Raw genomic sequence first — 25,664 nt, 5'->3', positions numbered from 1 at the left:
CCGCATCAATCCCTTTCAATTACCAATGTCTCACCTCAACCCAACGGCGACCACAAGCAAAGGGGAGAGGCGCTTCAGCAAGCATAATATCTAGCATTCCTGTCACGCTCGTTCAGTGGCTCCAGCAAGGAGACCCAGCGCATTGAATATTCCCTCCCCGGCCCCACGCAGGGGGGGCTGGCTGCCTGTGCTGGCATCTTAGCACTACTCCCCGGCATGTTTACTAAGCGATCTCGTATTAGAAAGCATGGGAGAGTGTCTGTGGGTTATTAAATACGAATTACGAAGCATGTACTCTGTGACAATCTCCACGGGATGCTGTAGGACACGAGATAATGCTTCTTCAGTAACAGGTGAGGGGGGGGAGGATGGGTACACAGTGGGTGTTGTGTGTCACCCTCAAGGGTGTGGGTGGGTGTGACACGTCACCATCCAGGGGGTGGGTGGGTGTGACACGTCACCATCCAGGGGGTGGGTGGGTGTGGCTACACAACGCGACGGTCTCCAGCAAGGTGAAGCAGCAGGAATACACTGAGGGGCAGGTCAGTATGTTGATAATCAACAAGCAGCTTATCCAGTGGACTCCGGGCTGGACCTACCAGGCTGCCGTACCCTCAGCCGGTCTACCAGGCTGCCGTACCCTCACCAGGACTACCAGGCTGCCGTACCCTCACCAGGACTACCAGGCCGCCGTACCCTCAGCCGGACTACCAAGCCGCCGTACCCTCAGCCGGTCTACCAGCCTGCCGTACCCTCAGCCTGTCTACCAGGCCGCCGTACCCCCATTCACAAGGCTGTCTGACCTTGGAATACTCACCGGCTGTCGAAGAACAAACCCATATACCATATTCTCAATTCAACATCTGGTGATAACATGGATAGGACCCGGACACGCAATTACTCCTGCAGCGACCGGAGTATCAGACGGTGGTGTTCCAGGAGATAGTGGCCCAGGCAGCAAGCACGGGGCATGATACTGGCTGTCATCTTCCAGGAGATAGGGGGCCCAGGCAGCAAGCACAGGGCATGATACTGGCTGTCATCTTCCAGGAGATAGGGGGCCCAGGCAGCAAGCACAGGGCATGATACTGGCTGAAGTCTTCTAGGAGATAGGGGGCCCAGGCAGCAAGCACAGGGCATGATACTGGCTGTCATCTTCCAGGAGATAGGGGGCCCAGGCAGCAAGCACCTGGCATGATACTGGCTGTCATCTTCCAGGAGATAGTGACCCAGGCAGCAAGCACAGGGCATGATACTGGCTGAAGTCTTCCAGGAGATAGGGGGCCCAGGCAGCAAGCACAGGGCATGATACTGGCTGAAGTCTTCCAGGAGATAGTGACCCAGGCAGCAAGCATAGGGCATGATACTGGCTGAAGTCTTCCAGGAGATAGTGGCCCAGGCAGCAAGCACAGGGCATGATACTGGCTGCCATCTTCCAGGAGATAGTGACCCAGGCAGCAAGCACAGGGCATGATACTAGCTGTCGTCTTCCAGGAGATAGTGGCCCAGGCAGCAAGCACAGGGCATGATACTGGCTGTCATCTTCCAGGAGATAGTGACCCAGGCAGCAAGCACAGGGCATGATACTGGCTGTCGTCTTCCAGGAGATAGTGGCCCAGGCAGCAAGCACAGGGCATGATACTGGCTGTCATCTTCCAGGAGATAGTGACCCAGGCAGCAAGCACAGGGCATGATACTGGCTGTCATCTTCCAGGAGATAGTGGCCCAGGCAGCAAGCACAGGGCATGATACTGGCTGTCATCTTCCAGGAGATAGTGGCCCAGGCAGCAAGCACAGGGCATGATACTGACTGTCGTCTTCCAGGAGATAGTGGCCCAGGCAGCAAGCACAGGGCATGATACTGGCTGAAGTCTTCCAGGAGATAGTGGCCCAGGCATCAAGCACGGGGCATGACGCTACCATGCCCCCGGTCGGCAGGCAGGGTCATATATTCTTCATGGGGGCGCTCGCCTCCACTCCTCCCTCTGATACCCACTGATAACAGTGCCTCCTTGCTCACACCGGGGGAGCCGCCCCCTTCTGAGTCACCACCCGTCCCCAAATTCAGACTTAAATTGCGAATAGCAATTTTCTGAAAGGATTTACGCCACACATACACACACATAAGAGGATACAGAGTCATTAACAGAACTTTTTCAGTGTCAGAGTAGTTAGTAAATGGAATGCATTAGGCAGTGATGTGGTGGAGGCTGACTCCATACACAGTTTCAAATGTAGATATAATCTGTACACACCTGTTGATTAACTGTTGAGAGGCGGGACCAAAGAGCCGAAGCTCAACCCCCACAAGCACAACTAGGTGAGTACACAAACGGCTCAATAAACAAAAAACATTCTAACACTTCACATCACCCAAAAATAATGTCAATATATATAACATATATATATATATATATTATATATATATGTCAATATATATAATATATATATACTCCTAGATCACTAAGTTAAAACAAATAACAAAATAAAAGATAATTTTTTCTGTTACATAGAGAATAATATGTAAATTTAACATCGTTCCAATATGTTCAATATATCGCCGCTATGTTCCAATGTTTATTCTGCTATATTACTTCACCCAAGTAAAATAACAATTTAAGATTCTAGATTTGAGGCCAAAAGGTTATTGTGTTACCAACTTACTGCTTTATAAACATCCTTGCGCCTCCCAAGCTCAATGTTTACACTATACCTGCTAACACACTGTTGTATAGTTAAACATTTTGACGTCCTTTCTATTGCCTAGAGTTCAGTTTTTAACCTGCCATGTTAGAAAATGTTACGGTAATCATTTATGCTGCCTTCCCCCCCAACGGCTGCCTTCCCCCCCAACGGCTGCCTTCCCCCCCAACGGCTGCCTTCCCCCCAACTGCTGCCTTCCCCCCAACGGCTGCCTTCCCCCCAACTGCTGCCTTCCCCCCAACGGCTGCCTTTCACTGCTCCTGCCTCTTGTGTTTGGTGTCCTCTTGCTGATGCGATGTTTATCTAAACAGCCGGGGATGAATGCGCATGTTTGGTGACCATGTAATGCCTGTTCGCTCCGACTCTAAACATTAAAATGAGATACATTAAGGCACACTTCTTAATGATGTTTATCACTGGGTGGGGGGGGGCAGAGAGGTGGAGAGAGAGAGAGAGAGAGAGAGAGAGAGAGAGAGAGAGAGAGAGAGAGAGAGAGAGAGAGAGAGAGAGAGAGAGAGAGAGAGAGAGAGAGAGAGAGAGAGAGACACCATCTGAGTGACCACACGGCCTACCCAAGCTAGGCTCCTCGCCCGGCTCACTACCACCTACCCGTTGAAGTCTCCAATAACCCTTTCTTGAGATGAGATGATTTCGGGGCTTAGCGTCCCCGTGGCCCGGTCCTCGACCAGTCCTCCAGGCCCGTTAGACAGTCTCACTACATAACATCCCCAACAGCTACCGTAATTTGTCTCACGCACATACACTTAATGACTACAGTACTTTCGCGTAAATTGATACGTATAAACAGGGACACCTAAGAAACATACTGACAGGAGCGTATGCGTCGCTTTCCAATTTGCTTTTAATTACATTGATGGTGAAATACTAAAGAAGTTGTTTTCATGACCTTTGTGAGACCAAAATTGGAATATGCAATTGGAGTATTGCCGGAACAACCGTGGACATCTTCAAGAGGAAACTAGACTTATTCCTCCAAGGAGTGCCGGACCAACCGGGCTGTGGTGGGTATGTGGGCCTGCGGGCCGATCCAAGCAACAGCCTGGTGGACCAAACTCTCACAAGTCGAGCCTGGCCTCGGGCCGGGCTTGGGGAGTAGAAGAACTCCCAGAACCCCATCAACCAGGTATCAACCAGGTATGCAGCAGTTGTATGGTGCCCAAATCTTAAGAAGCACATAAATAAACTGAAAAAGGTGCAAAGGCATGCTGCAAAATGGCTTCCGGAGCTGAAAAACAGAGTTACGAGGAGAGACTAGAGGAATTAAATATGCAAAAACTAGACGATAAAAAAAGAGGTAATATGATCACCACTTACAAAATAATAACAGGAATCGACCAAATTGACAAAGAGGAATTCCTGAAACCAGCAACTTCACGAACAAGAGGACACAGATTCAAACTAAGGAAACAAAGAAAGTTTTCATTTGCAAACAGAGTGGTAGACGGTTGGAACAAGTTAGGTGAGAAGGTGGTGGAGGCCAAGACCGTCAGTAGTTTCAAAGCGTTATACGACAGAGTACTGGGAAGACGGGACACCACGAGCGAAGCTCTCATCCTGTAACTACACTTAGGTAATTGCACACACACACACAGGGCCTCGCGGCCGAGTGGACAAGGCTCAGGGTTCGTAAGCCAAATGACCAGGCTTCGATTCCCTTTCGAGGCAGAAGACTCAGGGCATCAGATGGGGTATTTTCTTTCACCTGATGCGCTGTTCACTTAGCAGTAAATAGGTACCTGGGAGTTAGACATCTGCTACGTGTGTGTGTGTGTGTGTGTGTATGTGTTAGAGAGAAATATATATAGACGATATGATGGAGGAAAATAGATTGGGAATCAGTACATCAGACAGCTGACGGTTAGAAAGGCGGGATCCAAGAGCTGACACCTCGATCCTGCAGGCACAAATAGTAAATACACACGCTCATACCCCCTCCTTAAGGACGAAGGAAGGAAAGGTAGGAGAGGATTTAGAGGGAGGGAAGGAGAGGGAGAAAAGGGCCTATCATTACTCTACCAGAGGGCTGATGGCCTCAGGTGAAGGGAGGGACAAGAACAACCAAAGGAAGATAGGGAGAGAGGGAGAGGGGGAGGGGTGAAATAGGAGAGAGGGAGGGACCTACCCTCCACCCCCCACCCCAACACCCCCCACCCCTACATCACACCCCACCACAACCATACGGACAATTACAGAAACGGATTCGACCAGGCAGGGAAACCATCTTAACCGCACTTACCCCAACGGGCCATTGTCTGTGTGGTGATTGCCTCTGATACCAAGCTCTGATATGGGTAGGTGGGTGGAGGCTAGGTGGGTGGAGGCTAGGTAAGTGGAGGCTAGGTGGGTGGAGGCTAGGTAGGTGGAGGCTAGGTAGGTGGAGGCTAGGTGGGTGGAGGGTAGGTGGGTGGAGGGTAGGTAGGTGGAGGCTAGGTAGGTGGAGGCTAGGTGGGTGGAGGCTAGGTGGGTGGAGGCTAGGTGGGTGGAGGCTAGGTGGGTGGAGGCTAGGTGGGTGGAGGCTAGGTAGGTGGAGGCTGGGTGGGTGGAGGCAAGGTAGGTGGAGGCTAGGTGGGTGGAGGCTAGGTAGGTGGAGGCTAGGTGGGTGGAGGCTAGGTAGGTGGAGGCTAGGTGGGTGGAGGCTAGGTGGGTGGAGGCTAGGTAGGTGGAGGCTAGGTGGGTGGAGGCTAGGTGGGTGGAGGCTAGGTAGGTGGAGGCTAGGTGGGTGGAGGCTAGGTAGGTGGAGGCTAGGTGGGTGGAGGCTAGGTGGGTGGAGGACAGTAGGTGGCTGGGTGAACGACTATAAAGCCGGGTGGATCCATATTTGCTGGCCGATGGTACTCGATCTACAGAACGAGAGGGGAAGAGGTTGTGGGTGAGGGGGGACGAGAGGGGGAAGGGGTTGTGGGGTGAGAGAGAGGGGGGGGAGAACAATCCACCCCTGAACATTCCTAGAGAGAGAGTCGCCCCACACACACACACGCACACACACACACACACACACACACACGCGCGCGCGCGCCTCTCCATCAGCTGATTCTTGTTTTTCCTCCCTGCCCCCTCCCCAACCCCACCCCCCACCCCCCCTGGCCATGGCCATCACTCCACCCGATCTGCCTTCCCCCGTGGGCCACACCTGGGCCACACCTGGGCCACACCTGGGCCACACCTGGGCCACAAAAACTTCACTTCCGGGCAACACTCCATCAAGAAACCACTCCGGACGAGAGGGCCATTTTAAACATGTATCAATCGACTCCATAGGGACAGTAACATTTTGGGGGACTTAAAGTAGACATATGAGCCACAGGGTCGAAGCCTCGCGACTCGTCAATAGCCAGCTGAAGCAGCCTCCGCCGAAGGGACGAAGTATAGCCATCTTGCCATACACGCAACGACGCACCGGAGACGCCATTGTGTTGCGTTCCCGCCCTTGCGCCGGTTGCGTATCCGCTTGGTATGCGCGCTGTTCGGTCTTATATGGCTTGATTCGTTCGGGGTGAATTTCGAACGCCAGAAGAGTTTCGTTCTAAGGCGACGGGTGGAACAACGATAGCATTCTGAGGTATAAAGAGTTCGACTTTACTTCCCCCGTGGGCACGGATGGGTAAGTACGTACACGCAAGAAATAAACACACGCACGCACGCACGCACGCACCACACGCGCACACACACTCATGTATGTAAATCACACTAATATGCACGTCACACCACCCATGTGCACACCACACACTCCTCATGAGCACCTAGAGGAACTAGATGTGATAACATCAATGTGAGCACATTTAATGGAGCCAGGCTGCTCATGGAGTCTCTAGGAGCCAGTCTCTAGGAGTCTCTAGGAACTCTGTCACCCCGTAATCTAAGGTGTCAATTAAGACGCTGGAGGCAGGAACTCTGGCAGAATTCTGGACACAATATTAAAAAAGAGTCACCAGTCGGCAGGCACTACACTACAGGCCAGTGTCACTGCCAGGTACTCCGTGGAAAGTGCTGGAAAATGCTCTCAAGTTGAGAGTAACTGGACACTTGAAGATGATAAACTTTGTAAGAAAAGAGCAGCATGGACTTAGAGGGGCCAAGTCGTCTTTGACAAACTTTACTAAGTTGTATAACAGGTTTACTAAAACTTACTAAAAGCACCCAGTACTTACAAAGGCTGAAGTGTAGACTGTGAAGTGTTGACTGTATCGCGCGCGTAGAATACAGTGACCAACACACACTGAATATTTGAGCAGGGTGGAGGTCTCTCTCTCTCTCTCTCTCTCTCTCTCTCTCTCTCTCTCTCTCTCTCTCTCTCTCTCTCTCTCTCTCTCTCTCTCTCTCTCTCTCTCTGCTTCTGAATACAGAAGCAATTCCTGATCCTAATTCCTGAGTCCTGAGAGAGAGACAGAGACAGACAGACAGACAGGAAGATGGACAGACAATAAAGACAGACGACAGGACACTTAAAGCGTAATCTTTAGTCACTCCGACGAGGCCACGGTTTATAGACCAACTCTAAACACAGGCGTCGTGAAGCTTAGACACAACAGTCTCGTGAACCAGTTTTAAACGCAAGGCATTATCACCAGGCACGCCAGCAGCTTCCTCACGACCAGGACGACCAGGGCGGCTGGGGCTTGGTCGCCCAAGGGTCTTAAGGGTAGAGGGGGCGTGATAGAGGATTCTTCCAGTAGGATAATATATGCCTTGCTGGCTCCTATTGCTCCTATACCTAACCTTCCTGTTCCTCTACCTCTGCCCCTCTGCCTTCTGTTGCTGCTCCTATACATACTCGAACCCCTGTAAGGGCGGTCAACAAGAGGAATGGCCAGAAAGAAGTGGTTGTGGAAGCCACCTCTATTCACAACGCTAGCGTCAGATTCGACAAGGAATTCGAATGTCAGAGTCGTTAGGTTGTAAAGCAATAGACCTCAGCTACCTCTACCACCATCTTCTGCTACCACTACTACCAAAATCTACCACCACCCTCTACCACCACCACTTTGAGTTTATCACAAGTGCTTCACCTTCCAGGTAGACACACACACACACACACACACACACACACACACACACACACACACACACACACACACACACACACACACACACACACACACACATACACATACACATTATATAGTTGATTGACGGTTGAGAGGCGGGACCAAAGAGCAAGAGCTCAACCTCCGCAAGCACAACTAGGTGATTACAAATAGGTGAGTACACACACACACACAAATAGGTGAGTATACACAGTCTGGTAGCTGAGTGGGCAGCGCGCGGGGCTCGTAATCCTGTGGCATGGGTTTGATTCCCGGACTAGGCACAAACAAATGGGCAGTTTCTTTCACCCTGTTACCTAGCAGTAAATAGGTACCTGGGAGTTAGACAGCTGTTACGGGGCTGCTTCCACTGTGTGTGTGTGTGTGTGTGTGTGTGTGTGTGTGTGTGTGTGTGTGTGTGTGTGTGTGTGTGTGTGTGTGTGTGTGTGTGTGTGTGTGTGACACAGCATCTTACCGTGTGTGTCAAACCTGAGATGAATTAGATTAGCTTCCACAGCCTCCTACACACATACCTGGAAACCAAAAAAAAAACAAATATTAGTTTAAACAAGTACTAAGTACTTCAACCTCTACGCAAAGTATATAATAATAATAATAATAATAATAATAATAATAATAATAATAATAATAATAAAAATCAATAGAATATCAGTATTTATGTTTAATAATTATTTTCATTTCAAAACATAACTAAACCAGATTAAACACGACCCGTGTTTAAACGAGACTAAACCAAACTAAACCCCGGGAACCAGTTGTATTATACAGCAGAATACAACTTGCTGGAGCGAAAGATACGGAAGGAAATGCAGATAGAAGTAATGAGGAGTAGAGATGCCATAGACACATGACACTTTATGAACATCAGAGGTCGACTGATTGATTGATGAAGACTAAGCCAGCCAAAAGGTGGCACGGGCATGAATAGCCCTATTCTGTCTAATCAGAATAGACATTTCTGATTAGGCAAAAGTTGTTTTATTTAAGGAGTGGCAAATATAGAGACCGGGCCCCGGCAGCAGCGCTCCAAGGGCCCCTAAACAGTGCCTCAGGGGTTCTTCCAGCAGCGCCCCAGGGCACATCACGGCGGTAACCAGAACTAGCTGTTGAGGCAACGATCTAAGCCCCAAAATGGTTCGTCCGGCCCACCCCAGTGTTCATTATGGGGAACAAATCATACCCAATGAGTGATTTACTCCTAATTGGCGGGTAATCTATCAGCCAATGACAAAAGAGCGCGGGAAACCCCACGGTCAAGTGTTGCCACAATGGCGCCCTTGATTGTGCTTAAATCCTATTGGTCACCGTCATTTTTTTCTCTCAAAATGTGAGCTATTCCTATTGGCCATCTGAGTTGTTTCATTTTCTACTAAGTAGATCATTCGGTTGTTAGCTTTCATGCTACTTCTAGTGGTCAACCTCTTGATCTGATATCCCTGATATTTCATTGGTCAATGTCTAATCCCATTGGTCAGTACTTTATTTCCCTCTCTGAGTGAACACTCTCCCATTGGCTAGCTTCTCGCCTATTCCCATTGGCCAGTCCTTTACTAACTTCCATTGGCTTGTTCCCATTGGTTAATTGCTAAACTGCAACTATTATCTAATTGCTCGCTTGCTCCCATTGGCTGCTTGTTTATATATATATATATATATATATATATATATATATATATATATATATATATATATATATATATATATATATATATATATATATATATATATAATATATATATATATAATATATATCTATGTAAGAGAATGTTTGTCTGTGTGTCCTATGTTTGGAGCTAACTTCATCCAAATTTGAAGGGTGAACAGTCTGAGGTATGGGACCTACAAGGGCTGATTGGGTTAAGCCTAACTTTAATGAGTTAAGACATACTGATATGTATCCAGTACATAGGCGTCTCTGGAATCCATCCTACTTAAGGGGGTTTCTAGTGGCTCAGGAGGTGGATGTTTTGTTGTTTAAGATTCGCTACTCGGAACAAAATGCTCCAAGTAGCACGGGCTATGGTGAGCCCGTGTCAGGAGTTAGAGATGCGGCTGTTGTTTGTGTGGTCTGGGGTTCGATGGTTCAAGTGGATGCAATGTGATTATCCACGATGTGGCTAGCCATTTATAAGACCAGGACGTGGATGGATGGATGGCGTGGATGACCTTCATGCCAAAGTGGAAGCTTAGGGTATGACCTACAGTTCCACTTGGGCAGGAAAAAAGTTACTTTTACCTCTCTTCCTTATCCATCATGTGTTATCCATTATATTAATATGCATTCTCCTTTATATATTCCATATATCTCCTATATTCCTTATATTTCCTATATTCCATATTTTTGTCTTGGCAGATATATTAACTATCTTCATTTTTTTCTCTAGTTGAATTTATTCAATCAATTTTACCTGTACCTCCTTTCTGGAGCGATTTGGCTATCATCACCCCCCCTCTCCTTCCACCACCCATGTCCACCCATTTTCTACCCCCACCCCCCACCACTTTCTACTCCACCTCACTCTCAATCAAGAGGTTTCAACTCCTTTGACCATGTCGTAGCTCAGTCGATTAAGGCAGCGTCTGGTGGGATGCTCTCGGACGCAGGTTCGAATCCTCGTCACGGCCCTTGTGGATTTGTTCCTCCTCCCTTGTTCATGATTAACCAGCCCCCCCCCCCCCCCCAAAAAAAAAATGACCTACACACCTCATAATAGGAGTTTCCAATAGGGCAGAAATCCTCATTGTTTTAACTCCTCCAAACTTCAAAAAAAAGGGGACAAAAAATAACGAGACCGTCCATGCATATTACGAAGATATTGTCCGTTCCTTGTCTTTTATTTTTATTTTTTTTACCTTTTTTGTCCCCAAACGGCTCCGAGAGGTCCTTTATGCCTGGGGTCCCCATTGTGTGGGGGTGGGGGTGATGGGGTGGGGGGGGGGGAGAGCGCTGTGCCATTTCACACTAGTGCGGTTTTGTATTTTATGTTTTTTTCAGAAACGATTGGTTTTTGTTTTTAAGAGAGAGGGGGAAAGGTTTAGAGGGAGAGGTGTTGTTTGTGGTCAATTGTTTGCACCAGGTGGTATGATGTCTGTCTGGGTTTATTTACCTCTGTTAATTCCTCTGAGTATTTTATAGGTAGTGAACATGTCTCTTCTAACACTTCTGTCTTCCAGTGTTGTGAGGTTCAGTTCCAGTAATCCTTCTTCGTAGCTCATTCCTCTCAGCTCGGGAACTAGTCTGATGGCATTCCTCTGAACCTTGTCTAACTTCCTTTTTGTGTTTTGTGTTGCATCATCAGCAAACACTGAGAGGAATGAGTCTATAATTCCTGTAAGATCATTTACGTATATCAGAAACAGGATAGGTCCGAGTATAGAGCCCTGTGGGACTCCGCTGGTGACATCACGCCAGTCTGAGGTCTCACCCCCTCACTGTAACTCTCTGTTTCCTGTTGTTTAGGTACTCCCTTATACATTCTGTGTGGGGGGGGGCAGGGTGGGGAGGTGGGGGTATTGGGTGTGTATTCACCTAATTGTACTCACCTAGTTGTGCTTACGGGGGTTGAGCTCTGGCTCTTTGGTCCCGCCTCTCAACTGTCAATCAACTGGAGTACAGATTCCTGAACCTACTGGGCTGTGTGCGTGTGTGTGTGTGTGTACTCACCTAGTTGTGTTTGCGGGGGTTGAGCTCTGGCTCTTTGGTCCCGCCTCTCAACCGTCAAGTGTGTGTGTGTGTGTGTGTGTGTGTGTGTGTGTGTGTGTGTGTGTTTGTGTGTGTGTGTGTGTGTGTGTGTGGGCGGGTAGGGGTGGGGAGCTAGAGGGTAGGGGGGCGGCGAGGGGTGGGGGTGAGGGGGGGTGAGGGGGGGGTGAGCAGGATCAGAACCCCATAATCAAGGATGTCTGGCGCCTCACGGGCAGCCAGAGAGGTTCCGGCCAGGAGACAAACTCCCCGTCACCACAACCAGAGCAAAGGTGGACAGGTGCAGACGGGGGAAAGAAGGAAGGGAGAGGGGTGAGAGGAACACGAGGGAGGGAATGAGGAACTAACAATCAACTTGAGAATGGTCCAGGACGGACCGAAACGTCGTCGTCGTTGTTTAAGATTCAGCTGCTGGTAACTAAAACTTCCAAGTAGCACGGGCTATGGTGAGCCCCGTAGTGGACTTACCTGGCACAGGAGCGGGGCAAGTAGCACGGGCTATGGTGAGCCCCGTAGTGGACTTACCTGGCACAGGAGCGGGGCTGTAACTTGACCGAAACGTCGCCGTCCCTTCACCTTCTAGTGGGTTATCTTGAGGTTATCTTGAGATGATTTCGAGGCTTTTATTAAATTTTTATTAATTTTATTTAAATTTATTAAACAGTTTACAAGCATAAAAACTTGCCAATCAACTGTTATTATTGTTACAAACAGCCTCCTGGTCCTTGTAACAATATATATATATATATATATATATATATATATATATATATATATATATATATATATATATATATATATATATATATATATATGACCGAAAAAGTAAGATTAATAATTCTAACACGAATTTTCTCAATCTTTCGTACATTTCTTTTCACTGTTGGAGGTAAATCAAAAATCAATTCTCCAAAATTCATTTTTATTTCTAGACTAGAAATAAAAATGAATTTTGGAGAATTGATTTTTGATTTACCTCCAACAGTGAAAAGAAATGTACGAAAGATTGAGAAAATTCGTGTTAGAATTATTAATCTTACTTTTTCGGTCATATTTAATAATATATGTCTACAGGAAAGACTGCTACCAAAATATACTAATATATATATATATATATATATATATATATATATATATATATATATATATATATATATATATATATATATATATATATATCAAAGAAATCATATTAGCGGAATGTATCAACGAGAAATTGCAGGAGGAGTCATGGGAAGGATTCGAACCTGCACACTGGGTTCTCCCACAGCCCACACACCTTACACCACTGGACCACGACTTGCTCAAAGGCCCTATACAACCGGGGATTCAGCTCAGGATCCTCTAGGGAGGGGGGGAGGGTTCACGAGGATTGGCACTCAAGCCCACGAATCAGCCACCAATCAGCGCGCGTAATCTTGTCCAGGGTAATCCCTTCGACCAAGCCAGCTGCCAATCAGGTCGTATATCGTAGGTAGGTAAGGTAGGTATGTAGGTAAGGTAGGTAACGTAGGTAGGTAGGTAAGGTTTATCCTTCCCTATCGAAATTACTCTTTCTTTTCATATAAAGTTTTAAGTGCTTTATTTCAACTGAAATAACATAGAGAGAGAGAGAGAGAGAGAGAGAGAGAGAGAGAGAGAGAGAGAGACAGACAGACAGACAGACAGACAGACAGACAGACAGACAGACAGACAGACAGACAGACAGACAGAGGAGTACCAGTACTAACAGAAATCAATCTGAGCCTGAACCAGTTGAGAGGCGGGACCAAAGAGCCAGAGCTCAACCCCCTGCAACCAGGAATGTACACCAAGCACTTACGCGTCCACTTGCGAAACCGGTACATCTTTCCCCCCCAATTATGAGCAGCTTTATTGACATTTATTAAACAGCTTCTAAGCTCCGAATCTGCACAACTCAAGATAATTAATTTTACAATCTCCTAGTGCTCTGGTGCTCCTGAGGTGTTTAATAAATGTAAATGATGTACAGGTTTCGTAAGAGGACGCATAAATGCTTCATGAATCATGAGCCAGGTCTCTAAGACAGAGAGAAGAAGAAGATGTCTCTCACTCTGCAGGATCTTCAAGTGTGATGAGAGTGCATAAGAAAGTGCATAACAGCCTTGTTATTGAGCTTAGCATCTTGAGTGCAAGATCCTTCCATCAAGGAGACTATTGAGGTATGTAGTGTGTATAATCAGAAGTCACAGGCTATTTTGGGCTTGAATAATTGTATATAAGATATAGTGTTTAGAAGTCACAAGGCACACAGAGAGAGACAGAGAGAAATAGGGTATGAGGGAGGCAGGGTATGAGGGAGCCAGGGTATGAGTGACGCAGGGTATGAGTGACGCAGGGTATGAGTGACGCAGGGTATGAGTGACGCAGGGTATGAGTGACGCAGGGTATGAGTGACGCAGGGTATGAGTGACGCAGGGTATGAGTGACGCAAGGTATGAGTGACGCAGGGTATGAGTGACGCAGGGTATGAGTGACGCAGGGTATGAGTGACGCAGGGTATGAGTGACGCAGGGTATGAGTGACGCAGGGTATGAGTGACGCAGGGTATGAGTGACGCAAGGTATGAGTGACGCAGGGTATGAGTGACGCAGGGTATGAAGCCAGCACCCATCCCAGTGATAGCAGAATCCATCTAGGTCTCAGTTTAACATGAGTGACACCCTTCAATGTCCTAGATTTTGATGTCTTAGAGTCGCTTGAAGGCGAGTATCCTTAAGACACTGAGAATACAACTTAGACATTCCCCTATTTGCATATTAATTTAATTAATCTTGCAATAATTTACATCATCACATATTTTCTCACCCATTACAAATAAATAATGACAGGAATAAGATATAAAATGCTGTTAATGGCAGTCAAATAGTTTTTATTGTGATAGAGATAGTAATATATTAATAGAATACTCAAGATACTCCTGGGAAGGTGTGATGGAAGGGGTGTGTGGGAGAGGGAATGAAGAGGCACATGTCAGTGGAACAGTAGGTTTACTGCTCTCTCTCTCTCTCTTTCTCTCTCTCTCTTTCTCTCTCACGAGCAAAGAGCCAGAGCTCAATCCCCGCAAGTACAACTAGGTAAGTACACACACAGGTAGCTAAATCACACAACAGGTAGATAAATCATACAGCAGGTAGATAAGTCATACAGCAGGTAGATAAGTTATACAACAGGTATAGCTAGCCAACAAGCAGGCAGGTTAGGCAGCCATCAAATAGGCAGGCAATCACCCCATCAAACAGGTAGACACAAGGAGTCAAACCAGGTAGAAGTAGAGAGGAATGTCCTTTCTACCTGGCTGAGGTCATTTAACTACTTCTCTTATCACCACCATCACTAAATAATAGGTACCCATCTCTATCTTATTCTCCGTCCCTAGCCCATAGGTCATATACCCTGACCTATGTTCTTTACCCACCATACTCTTCAACCCATATTCCTAGCCCATATCCCTTGAGCCATTACACATCCCTCCCCTGTTAGACCTAACCCCTATCCCCTGATCACTTTCCCTTCCCCTTGAAGACCTTCTAAGTCCCTGACATAGGTCGACGCAGGGAAAACTGAATAGGGAGAATATAAGGCAATATTCTTACCTCTTATGGGTTGTCAACACGTGGAAGACACTAGAAGGGGGTGGTAGAAGCCACCTCCATGAGATAAGATTCAACATAGCATTCGAAAGTCAGCACCAAAGATGGAATAAACCGCTGACTGGAAAGACGGAGCAAGAATAGAGGGTCAAGAGGCAAGAATGAAGAAATGGGGGCAATAATGTGTCTCAAAAATAAGAGAAAATAAGATAAATGTAAATAAAGAGATTCCTAGGGCCCAGGGGCCAGATTCACGAAAGCACTTACGCAAGCACTTACGAACCTGTACATCTTTTCTCAATATTTGGCGACTTTGTTTACAATTGTTAAACAGTTAATGAGCTCCGAAGCACCAGGAGGCTGTTTATAACAATAACAACAGTTGATTGGCAAGTTTTCATGCTTGTAAATTGATTAATAAATGTAAACAAAGCCGTCAAAGATTGAGGAAAGATGTACAGGTTCGTAAGTGCTTGCGTAAATGCTTTCGTGAATCTGGCCCCTGGCCAACCCCTCACTTTCAGGGGTCGATAGAGAGAGAGAGAGAGAGAGAGAGAGAGAGAGAGAGAGAGAGAGAGAGAGAGAGAGAGAGAGAGAGAGAGAGAGAGAGAGAGAGAGAGAGAGAGAACCCTTCTTCCAATCAGAAATCCACAAAGGCCGTTGGCCACTCAAGTTTAGGCCCAGAAGGTCTTCGGACCTGAAACTTAAGAGGGAGACCATTGTGTAAATGGGACCAATTCAAAAGCCAACCATCTCCCAAGAAACCATTTGATGGCTGAAGACCAATCGCAGGAATGAAGACTTCAAGACCCATCAAGACCCAATCGCAGCCTCTCCAGATTTTCTTCATGTGTGGGTAAAGAGGAAAGTCTTCAACCTTGGAGGACATTGATGAAGACTTAAGAAAAATATGCAACCCAACGTCATCAGATACCTTAGTTTCCCCTCCCCTCGATATCACAGAAAACGTGGGTTTCTTCCCCTCGATATCACAGAAAACGTGGTTTTTTCCCCTCGATATCACAGAAAACGTGGTTCTCCTCCTCTCGATATCACAGAAAACGTGGTTCTCCTCCTCTCGATATCACAGAAAATGTGGTTCTATTCCCTTCGATATCACAGAAAACGTGGTTCTTCTGTTATCATATATAGATATTAAAAATGTACTGTCAATTATGTTTGGTTTGAGTAGTGACAGAATGAAATTTGCTCTAATCATGATGCACCTTATCTTGAGGTTATCTTGGTTATCTTGAGATGATTTTGGGGCTTTAGTGTCCCCGCGGCCCAGTCCTCGACCAGGCCTCCTTTTTTGTTATACACACCCCCAGGAAGCAGCCCGTAGCAGCTGTCTAACTCCCAGGTACCTATTTACTGCTAGGTGAACAGGGGCATCAGGAGTGAAAAAAACATTTTGCCCATTTGTCTCCGCCTCCACCGGGGATCGAACCCGGAACCTCAGGACTACGAATCCGAAGCGCTGTCCACCCAGCTGCCAAGCCCCTATAATACAGCGGATACAGAAAACTTTCAACACAGATGTAAATTAGGCCTTTCAATGGGCCTAATGACCCACATATAATGACCGATATGATGTTTAAATTAATTAATTAAATAATGAAGATAAGTTTCAACTTCTGCCGTATAGAAAAAGCGAATATATAAAAAAATGTAAACTATATTATATGACACAGCCAAATTACACTATAGAACGAAAGGAAAACAAAAAAACTAAATTTGGGAGCACTCATGTCTGAAGAAATTATCTTTTAAATAACACGGTAAAGTAGCTAGGCTCTCGGTAGTACAGTTGGCTGCGTTCTTGAATCACAACCGGGAATGCCGGCTTCGACTCCCGGCCAGTTAGTAGTAGTAATAGTAGGCATCCATCAGCCTCAGGAGACTATGGAATTACGCTCTGGTTGTCGGTCTGGAGTGGCCTCTCCAGGGCGCAAAGCCTGGGTAGGTAGATACGGGGGGGGGGAGAAGCTGTTACCCATGCAGCATAGCCATAAATCCGGTATGTTACCCATACTGGATTTATTCAACAGTTGTGGGGTTGCATCCTGGGGGGAGGGTCAGTAGTTTCCCTTTGTGGGAACCTCGATACCAACCTACCGTATATACATACACAGGCTGCCTGTCCCTCGACCTTATACTCAAAGCACCATGCGAGTCGTCGAAGTATCCGGAGCACCCGAAAGCACAGTTACAGCCCCGCTCCTGTGCTAGGTAAGTTCACTACGGGCTCACCATAGCCCGTGCTACTTGCCCCGCTCCTGTGCCAGGTAAATCCACTACGGGCTCACCATAGCCCGTGCTACTTGCCCCGCTCCTGTGCCAGGTAAATCCACTACGGGCTCACCATAGCCCGTGCTACTTGGAGCTTTTTGTTCCCAGTAGCTGAATCTATAACAACAACAACAGCAGCACCCGAGGGAACTGTCACCTAGGTGAAGGAAAGGAAGGGGAAGGGAGCGCCACGGGATGGGGGCCATGGGAGGGGGAAGAGGATAGGTGGGAGGCGTATAACCCGGAGATGAAATGGAAGAGGCAAGAGGAGAAGGGAGCAAGCGAGGAGGCCAGCTGGAGAGCAGGGAACAACAGATGCGGTTGGGATTGGAGGGAAGATTTTCACCCAGGTAGGATAAGCCTCAGTGGGCCATCCCTCTTTCATCCTCCCTTCTCTCTCTCTCTCTCTCTCTCCCTCTCTCTCTCTACCCCTCCTCTCCTCCCCCCCTCCCAGTAAACTCCTCTATCTATATAATTGACACCAGGATTATCTCCATCAGAGTGCCCAGGTTCGTTCGACACCGAGTTATAAGTTTATAGAGAAGGCGATTTGGCAAGACGGTGGAGGCAGGAGGGTTAGTCGAGGCGCAGCCCGCGGTCACAACACTCTTCTTTATGTCTATGTGTGTGTGTGTTTATAGCTCTTGGTCGTAGTCCTAAGGGCCCGGGTTCGATTCCCAGACGAGGCAGAAACAGGGATGGTTTGTGTCTCGCCTTATCTACTGCATATATTTCTCTCTAAGACACACACACACACACATCCCCAGGAAGCTTCTTACAATCAGTTTGTTAATCGACTGTGACACGATATGGTGAAAGAATTGCAACCGGGAGTTCAACTGACCTCACACGGATCCTGCAGCCTCTCCGAGACACAAACCAGGATTTTACACAATTTACACCCATTTCACTTACAGTAAAAGGAGAAATGGTTGGAGTAACTCTGTACATATGTGGCTCAGGCATGGGTACACATATTACTGGGAATGTGGAACAGGTGTTATTGACAATAACACCAAGTGTTATGTTATGTGTGTGTTATGTGTTAACATAACATAACCATAACATAACCTTAACATAACTATGTGTTATGTTAAGGTCTCACACCCTCGCCCATTATGTTCTTGATTGTCCGTTGATTAATGCATACAGAAACACTGAGATAAGGACTGTTCCTGAACAAATAGCCTGGATGTGTCACACCGGAATGGTTGATGATATTCTGGAGAGATGTATGAATTTTGCACCAAGATAGCACCAGCCGTAAAATAGGTACCTGGGTGTTAGTCAGCTGTCACGGGCTGCTTCCTAGGGGTGGAGGCCTGGTCGAGGACCGGGCCGCGGGGACACTAAAGCCCCGAAATCATCTCTAGATAACCTCTAGAGAAGATTTTAACGTTTTGTTGAATTGTCTCAATGTTAATTGCAAATTGCCTATATACCTAGTCATGAAAGTATGACTCCCTTCCCCCAACAGTATGCGATTAATGTGCGTTTATAAAAGTGAAAATATTTACATAGATCTTGGGTACAAGTTCAGTATATTATCAAGTGTTCCGGTATTCAGAAAGTGTTTGTAGAGTTCAGGGGCCAGATTCACGAAAGCACTTACGCAAACACCTACGAACCTGTACATCTTTTCTCAATCTTTGGCGGCTTTGTTTACAATTATTAAACAGTTAATGAGCTAAGAAGCACCAGGAGGCTGTTTATAACAATAACAACAGTTGAATGGGAGGTTTTCATGCTTGTAAATTGTTTAATAAATGTATCCAAAGCCGTCAAAAGATTGAGGAAAGGTGTACAGGTTCGTAAGTACTTGCGTAACTGCTTTCGTGAATCTGGTCCCAGGTTATCTCAGTCCAGGGGAGCGAAAGTCAGTCAATATGAGACTTTCTACAATATAATGTTCAAGGGAGTGCATGTTTTTTTTTCACAAAGTTGACACATGGTGTATTGAACACTTTCACACAGTTGACACATGGTGTATTGAACACTTTCACAAAGTTGACACATGGTGTATTGAACACTTTCACAAAGTTGACACATGGTGTATTGAACACTTTCACAAAGTTGACACATGGTGTATTGAACACTTTCACACAGTTGACACATGGTGTATTGAACACTTTCACACAGTTGACACATGGTGTATTGAACACTTTCACAAAGTTGACACATGGTGTATTGAACACTTTCACACAGTTGACACATGGTGTATTGAACACTTTCACAAAGTTGACACATGGTGTATTGGACAGTTGGACAAAAATTGTCTCACTTATGGAAGGTACCTTTCACTCTACTCTTGTGCTGACTATACTCGTGGACTTGGAGCTCTAAAGATGACTTGCATACCTTCATTTTTACAAAGTTTCCAAAGGGATTTTAAGCTCTTTGTCTGTAGAGCACTGCAGTCATTCACAGAGCGGATTAATGTTGCATAGAGCATTTTAGCAAGTCACTATGGGGGACTTTACTCTGTCCCCAGAGTGGTGAGAAAGGGGGGAATGGTGGGTATGTGGTTGTCATTGGAATATGTGGGTGATGGGTGGTGATGGATGTCATATGTTGGGTATCTGGGCATGGGGACGGGTGTGTGTGTGTGTGTGTGTGTGTGTGTCCTAGGTGATGCCCTGGCGGCCATAGGTCTTGTACCTGGTCTTAGTTCATTTGCATGTTGCCTCATGCTAGTGTGACTTGGGGACACCTCGACTACCCCTCTCCCTCGTCCTCTCTCTATCTCTCTCTCTCTCTCTCTCTCTCTCTCTCTCTCTCTCTCTCTCTCTCTCTCTCTCTCTCTCTCTCCCCCCCACACACACCTCGCTGCTCCCTTCCTCCCTAACACAGCTGTCTCCCCCATGAACCTGATACCTCCCCCCCCCTACCACTATCTCCCCTCCACCTCCACCACCATTCAACCAAACACAACTCATCCTCCTCATCACCACCATTTCTACCCCCATTTATCCTCTACTACCCCCACTACACCCCCTCTCTCTCGTCCACTCCCCCTCCCCCCCTCCTCAAGCTGCCAACCCATCAGCCAAGATGGATGAGGTGTGAGTGTGGGCGCCGCACACACACACGCACATACACACATACACACAAACACACACAAACACACACACACACACACACACACACACACACACACACACACACACACACAAACACACACACACACACACAAACACACACACACACACACACACACACACACACACACACACACACACACACACACACACACACACAAACACACACACACACACACACACACAAACACACACACACACACACACACACACACAAGCCCGGTAAGCCCGGATAGCTCAGTCGGTAGAGCATTAGGCTTTTAACCTAAGGGTTATCTTGAGGTTATCTTGAGATGATTTCGGGGCTTTTTAGTGTCCCCGCGGCCCGGTCCTCGACCAGGCCTCCACCCCCAGGAAGCAGCCCGTGACAGCTGACTAACACCCAGGTACCTATTTTACTGCTAGGTAACAGGGGCATAGGGTGAAAGAAACTTTGCCCAATGTTTCTCGCCGGCGCCTGGGATTGAACCCAGGACCACAGGATCACAAGTCCAGCGTGCTGTCCGCTCGGCCGACCGGCTCCCTAGGGTTCTGGGTTCGAGTCCCTGTTCGGGCTGCCTCTTTGAGGCGGGACCAAAGAGCCAGAGCTCAACCCCCGCAAGCACAATTAGGTGAGTACACACACACACACACACACACACACACACACACACACACACACACACAGTTCCCTACCCTCCACAATCCAGCAAATGATATTTATATTTTTTCACCCTCCCCCTCTTCCCCCTTCCCCCCTCCCCCTATCCCCCCCCTCTCCCCCCCCAGCCCCCCAAACAAGGCTCCGGACAGAATTAATCATAGACAATCGGTAAACAAGATCGGTTCCATTAAGCGCCCCGCGCCACTAATGAGTACCACCAATTGCAGACAAAAATTGAGCAGAAAACGCCAATACGTCTTCCGACGCAGACACGTCGGACGCGACGCAGACACGTCGGACGCGACGCAGACACGTCGGACGACGGCGCAGACACGTCGGACGACGGCGCAGACACGTCGGACGCGACGCAGACACGTCGGACGCGACGCAGACACGTCGGACGCGACGCAGACACGTCGGACGACGGCGCAGACACGTCGGACGCGACGCAGACACGTCGGACGCGACGCAGACACGTCGGACGCGACGCAGACACGTCGGACGCGACGCAGACACGTCGGACGACGGCGCCTATCTCCTCTTGACCACAAATTACTGCGGGCGAAAAATGCTAATTAGGTCCATCTCAATTCGACAGTGATATTTTGTTGTGTAGAGCAGGTGATAATTATGGACACTACAATGGACACCAGGACACTGTGAGGGGCCACCAGGACACTGTGAGGGGCCACCAGGACACTGTGAGGGGCCACTAGGACACTGTGACGGGCCACTAGGACACATGGTGGACACATGGCAACCACAGGCAACATACCAAGAGCCATAAACCATTTGTCATTTCCAGGAGACATTTTATAACTCTTCCCTGATGTTGTAACATGGTCAGGGGAGGGCTAGGGAGGCTAGGAGAGGCTAGGGAGGCTAGGGGAGGGCTAAGGAGGCTAGGAGAGGCTAGGGAGACTAGGAGAGGCTAGGGAGGCTAGGAGAGGCTAGGGAGAGGTCAGAGAGTGAATGGAAAAGAAGGGGAGGGGGGATAGGAAGAGATTAAGTAAATGGCAGAGAAGATCAAAATCATAGTTAAGACTGGAATCTTTACATCCTCCTTAATCTTATCTTGTTCCAACCATGTCTCTCTCTCTCTCTAAGCCCTCCTTCATACCCCCTATTCCTGTCACACCCCCTACTCTACCCCCTATTCCCGTCACCCCCCTATTCTACCCCCTACTCTACCCCTAATTCCTGTCCACTCCCCCCTTACCAGTCTCCCCATTACCGTCCTGCTTGATACCTGCTTGATGGAGTTCTGGGAGTTCTTCTACTCCCCAAGCCCGGCCCGAGGCCCAGGCTTGACTTGTGAGAGTTTGGTCCACCAGACTGTTGCTTGGAGCGGCCCGCAGCAGGCCCACATACCCACCACAGCCCGGTTGGTCCGGCACAAGAAAAACTATCCAGTTTTCTCTCGAAGATGTCCACGGTTGTTCCGGCAATATTTCTTATGCTCGCTGGGAGGATGTTGAACAACCATTTTCGTCAAGTCGTGCATTTTTCTAATCTAAATTCCCCCTCCATTGACGTTCACGTAACACAATCGGGGTACAAGCCTTCAACACGCAACACAATCGGGGTACAAGCCTTCAACACGCAACACAGGCTTGTGACGTCAGCGCCAAGTTTCGCTATTGTGTGCAAATCAAGTACGAATTAACGCAACTGTGAGCGGTTGGAACAGCACGCAGCCTACAGCCAGCACTACACCCCTCTAAGACTACACCCCTCTAAGACTACATCCCTTCCAAGAATACACCCCTCCAAGACTACACCCTCTAAGACTACACCCTCCAAGACTACACCCTCTAAGACTACACCCCTCCAAGACTACACCCTCTCCAAGACTACACCCCTTCAAGACCTCTCAGTTACAGCCCCGCTCCTGTGCCAGGTAAGTCCACTACGGGCTCACTATAGCCCGTGCTACTTACAACTTTTATTCCTAGTAGCTGTTTCTTAAACAACAACAACCACCACCATGACCTCTACCACACTTGCCCAGCTCCCCTCCCACACCTCCCCAACACTGTCCTTCTCCCCCTCCCACACCTCCCCAACACTGTCCTTCTCCCCCTCCCACACCTCCCCCAACACTGTCCTTCTCCCCCTCCCACACCTCCCCAACACTGTCCTTCTCCCCCTCCCACACCTCCCCAACACTGTCCTTCTCCCCCTCCCACACCTCCCCCCAACACTGTCCTTCTCCCCCTCCCACACCTCCCCAACACTGTCCTTCTCCCCCTCCCACACCTCCCCCAACACTGTCCTTCTCCCCCTCCCACACCTCCCCAACACTGTCCTTCTCCCCCTCCCACACCTCCCCCAACACTGTCCTTCTCCCCCTCCCACACCTCCCCCAACACTGTCCTTCTCCCCCTCCCACACCTCCCAACACTGTCCTTCTCCCCCTCCCACACCTCCCCCAACACTGTCCTTCTCCCCCTCCCACACCTCCCCCAACACTGTCCTTCTCCCCCTCCCACACCTCCCCCAACACTGTCCTTCTCCCCCTCCCACACCTCCCCCAACACTGTCCTTCTCCCCCTCCCACACCTCCCCAACACTGTCCTTCTCCCCCTCCCACACCTCCCCCAACACTGTCCTTCTCCCCCTCCCACACCTCCCCAACACTGTCCTTCTCCCCCTCCCACACCTGTCCCACTATAAAACACTAAGACGATAAGCCATAACCCAAAAAACCCGAAGCAGCGCAATTTTAGAGAAAAAGCCGTCGGCCCTAGCAAGAAGCCCGGCCCTCTGCTCTAGACAATCAGGCAAATAGACAATTGTAGTAATACAATCCTACCCCAAAGCTGGTGTTTATTTTCCATACTAAGGTTGGGACTCTTGAGAGAGGTCCTAGAGGCATTTGAAGAGTGGTTGGAGTAGGGGTTTTTTAAGGGGTTATGGGGAAATAAGACAAGGTTCAAGAGTTCAGACAAGGGGATTAAGATGTATTTTGATGGCCATGGTTGGTATCAGTAGAGTACGTCATCAATGCCCTCGCTAGCAGTAGTGGGGTGGTGATGGTAGTGGTAGTAGTGGTGGTAGTGGTAGTAGTGGTGGTAGTGGGGGTGGTGGTTGCGGTGGGGGGTGACTACTGAGTCAACTCATCAGGCCACTGTGTTCGCATCCTTGCCACAACACATGAATACTCGTTCAGGGTTGATGGGGAAGGGTAGGGGGGGGGAGGATGTTGAGGTTGGGGGGGGATGCTTCCCCCACAGATGAGACGCAAGTGTTGACGTCGCTACAATGCGTCAATATCGAGCCCATACGTCGAAATAAACGTCGAAGTTATCCACATTCAAACCCCCCACCAAAAAAAATATTCCACTTTAGGGTGTAATGACTCTATCTTCCTCACATACACCCATACACCCCCCTCCAAAACCCCCTCCAACACTTCCCCAACACTGTCCTGCTGCTCACAACAGCTGTCCTGCTCCCCCACCTTCCCTCCCACACCAATAATATAACATGTTGTAATGATATGTTGTAATAATCGGTGAAGTTTCCTGTCGCCATTACTGAATTTTTTTTACCCATTCTCGGATGTATGGGTGAGATGTGGGGGGGGTAAGGTGTATTTTGTATGGGTGTTTGGGGTGGGTTGGAGAGAGAGAGAGAGAGAGAGAGAGAGAGAGAGAGAGAGAGAGACAGACAGACAGACAGACAGACAGAGAGAAAGATACTGTACCAATTACACAGAGAACACAAGTAAAGACAGGTAGATGATGTGGAACATGGATGACAGGAAATGATAATGGAGAGGATAAAGGGACAGGTGAAAGGAAGGGACAGACAGGTTAAGGGAAGGGGGAAGGGGCAGGTTAAGGGAAGGGGTAGATGATGGGGGCAAATGTAGATTATAAAAGAGAAAATAAAGTTTTCTACCCTACCTTAGAGTTTTCACTCTACCCCTACATCTACCACACTACCACAGATATCTACCTGTATCGGGTATACAGGGATCATTTCCACTCTCGCAGCCTAAGCAAGCCATTAGGGCCCCACTGGTGATTCGCTGATCAACTTGACTGTTATCGTTGGCTTGCCACACCAGCGAAGCCGCAGATGAGTGTGTGTTGAGATGCTCTTAAATTGGTTGGTAATAATGCGAAGGTGGGGGGGGGGTAGGGGTGGGGGGGGGACAGACATGTGACGCCCCGCAGGCCACAACAGTTCTCTGGGTCTGTAGTTATGGCACCTCTACTTTATCAGAGCCATGAGTCTGCAGGACGGGTTCGACTCCCACATTCCTACGTTCGTATTATCCCTTTGTACTGACTGACAACTATATATCCAGTATTCCTCATCAGGATTAAAAATATATATGTAGCTCTTTCTTCTCCTCCTACTCCTTCTCTTTCTAATTATTTTTTTTCCCTTTCTCATTCTATTCATTCTGCCTGTGTTTACTTCTGCACTTTCTCCTCCTTCTCTTCTTGTTCTCATTCTCGGTCTCCTGTTCCACATTCTTCCTCCTGTTCCTCACCCGCCTGTTCCACATTCCGTTTAAACATGCCCAACTTGGGG

General features: G+C 48.1%; 1 non-coding gene across 1 annotated transcript; it reads left to right on the top strand.

Moving 5' to 3' along the window:
- The first annotated feature begins 20,699 nt into the window (after window positions 1-20,699).
- On the top strand, window positions 20,700-21,029 carry TRNAK-UUU (transfer RNA lysine (anticodon UUU)). The gene is made up of 2 exons: window positions 20,700-20,736; window positions 20,995-21,029. It is a non-coding gene; the product is annotated as a tRNA-Lys (tRNA).
- Window positions 21,030-25,664: the final 4,635 nt, after the last annotated feature.

The sequence above is a fragment of the Procambarus clarkii genome, chromosome 14 (assembly GCF_040958095.1).
Source record: "Procambarus clarkii isolate CNS0578487 chromosome 14, FALCON_Pclarkii_2.0, whole genome shotgun sequence".
Taxonomy (NCBI): domain Eukaryota; kingdom Metazoa; phylum Arthropoda; class Malacostraca; order Decapoda; family Cambaridae; genus Procambarus; species Procambarus clarkii.
This window is presented reverse-complemented; position numbering and strand designations above follow the sequence as displayed.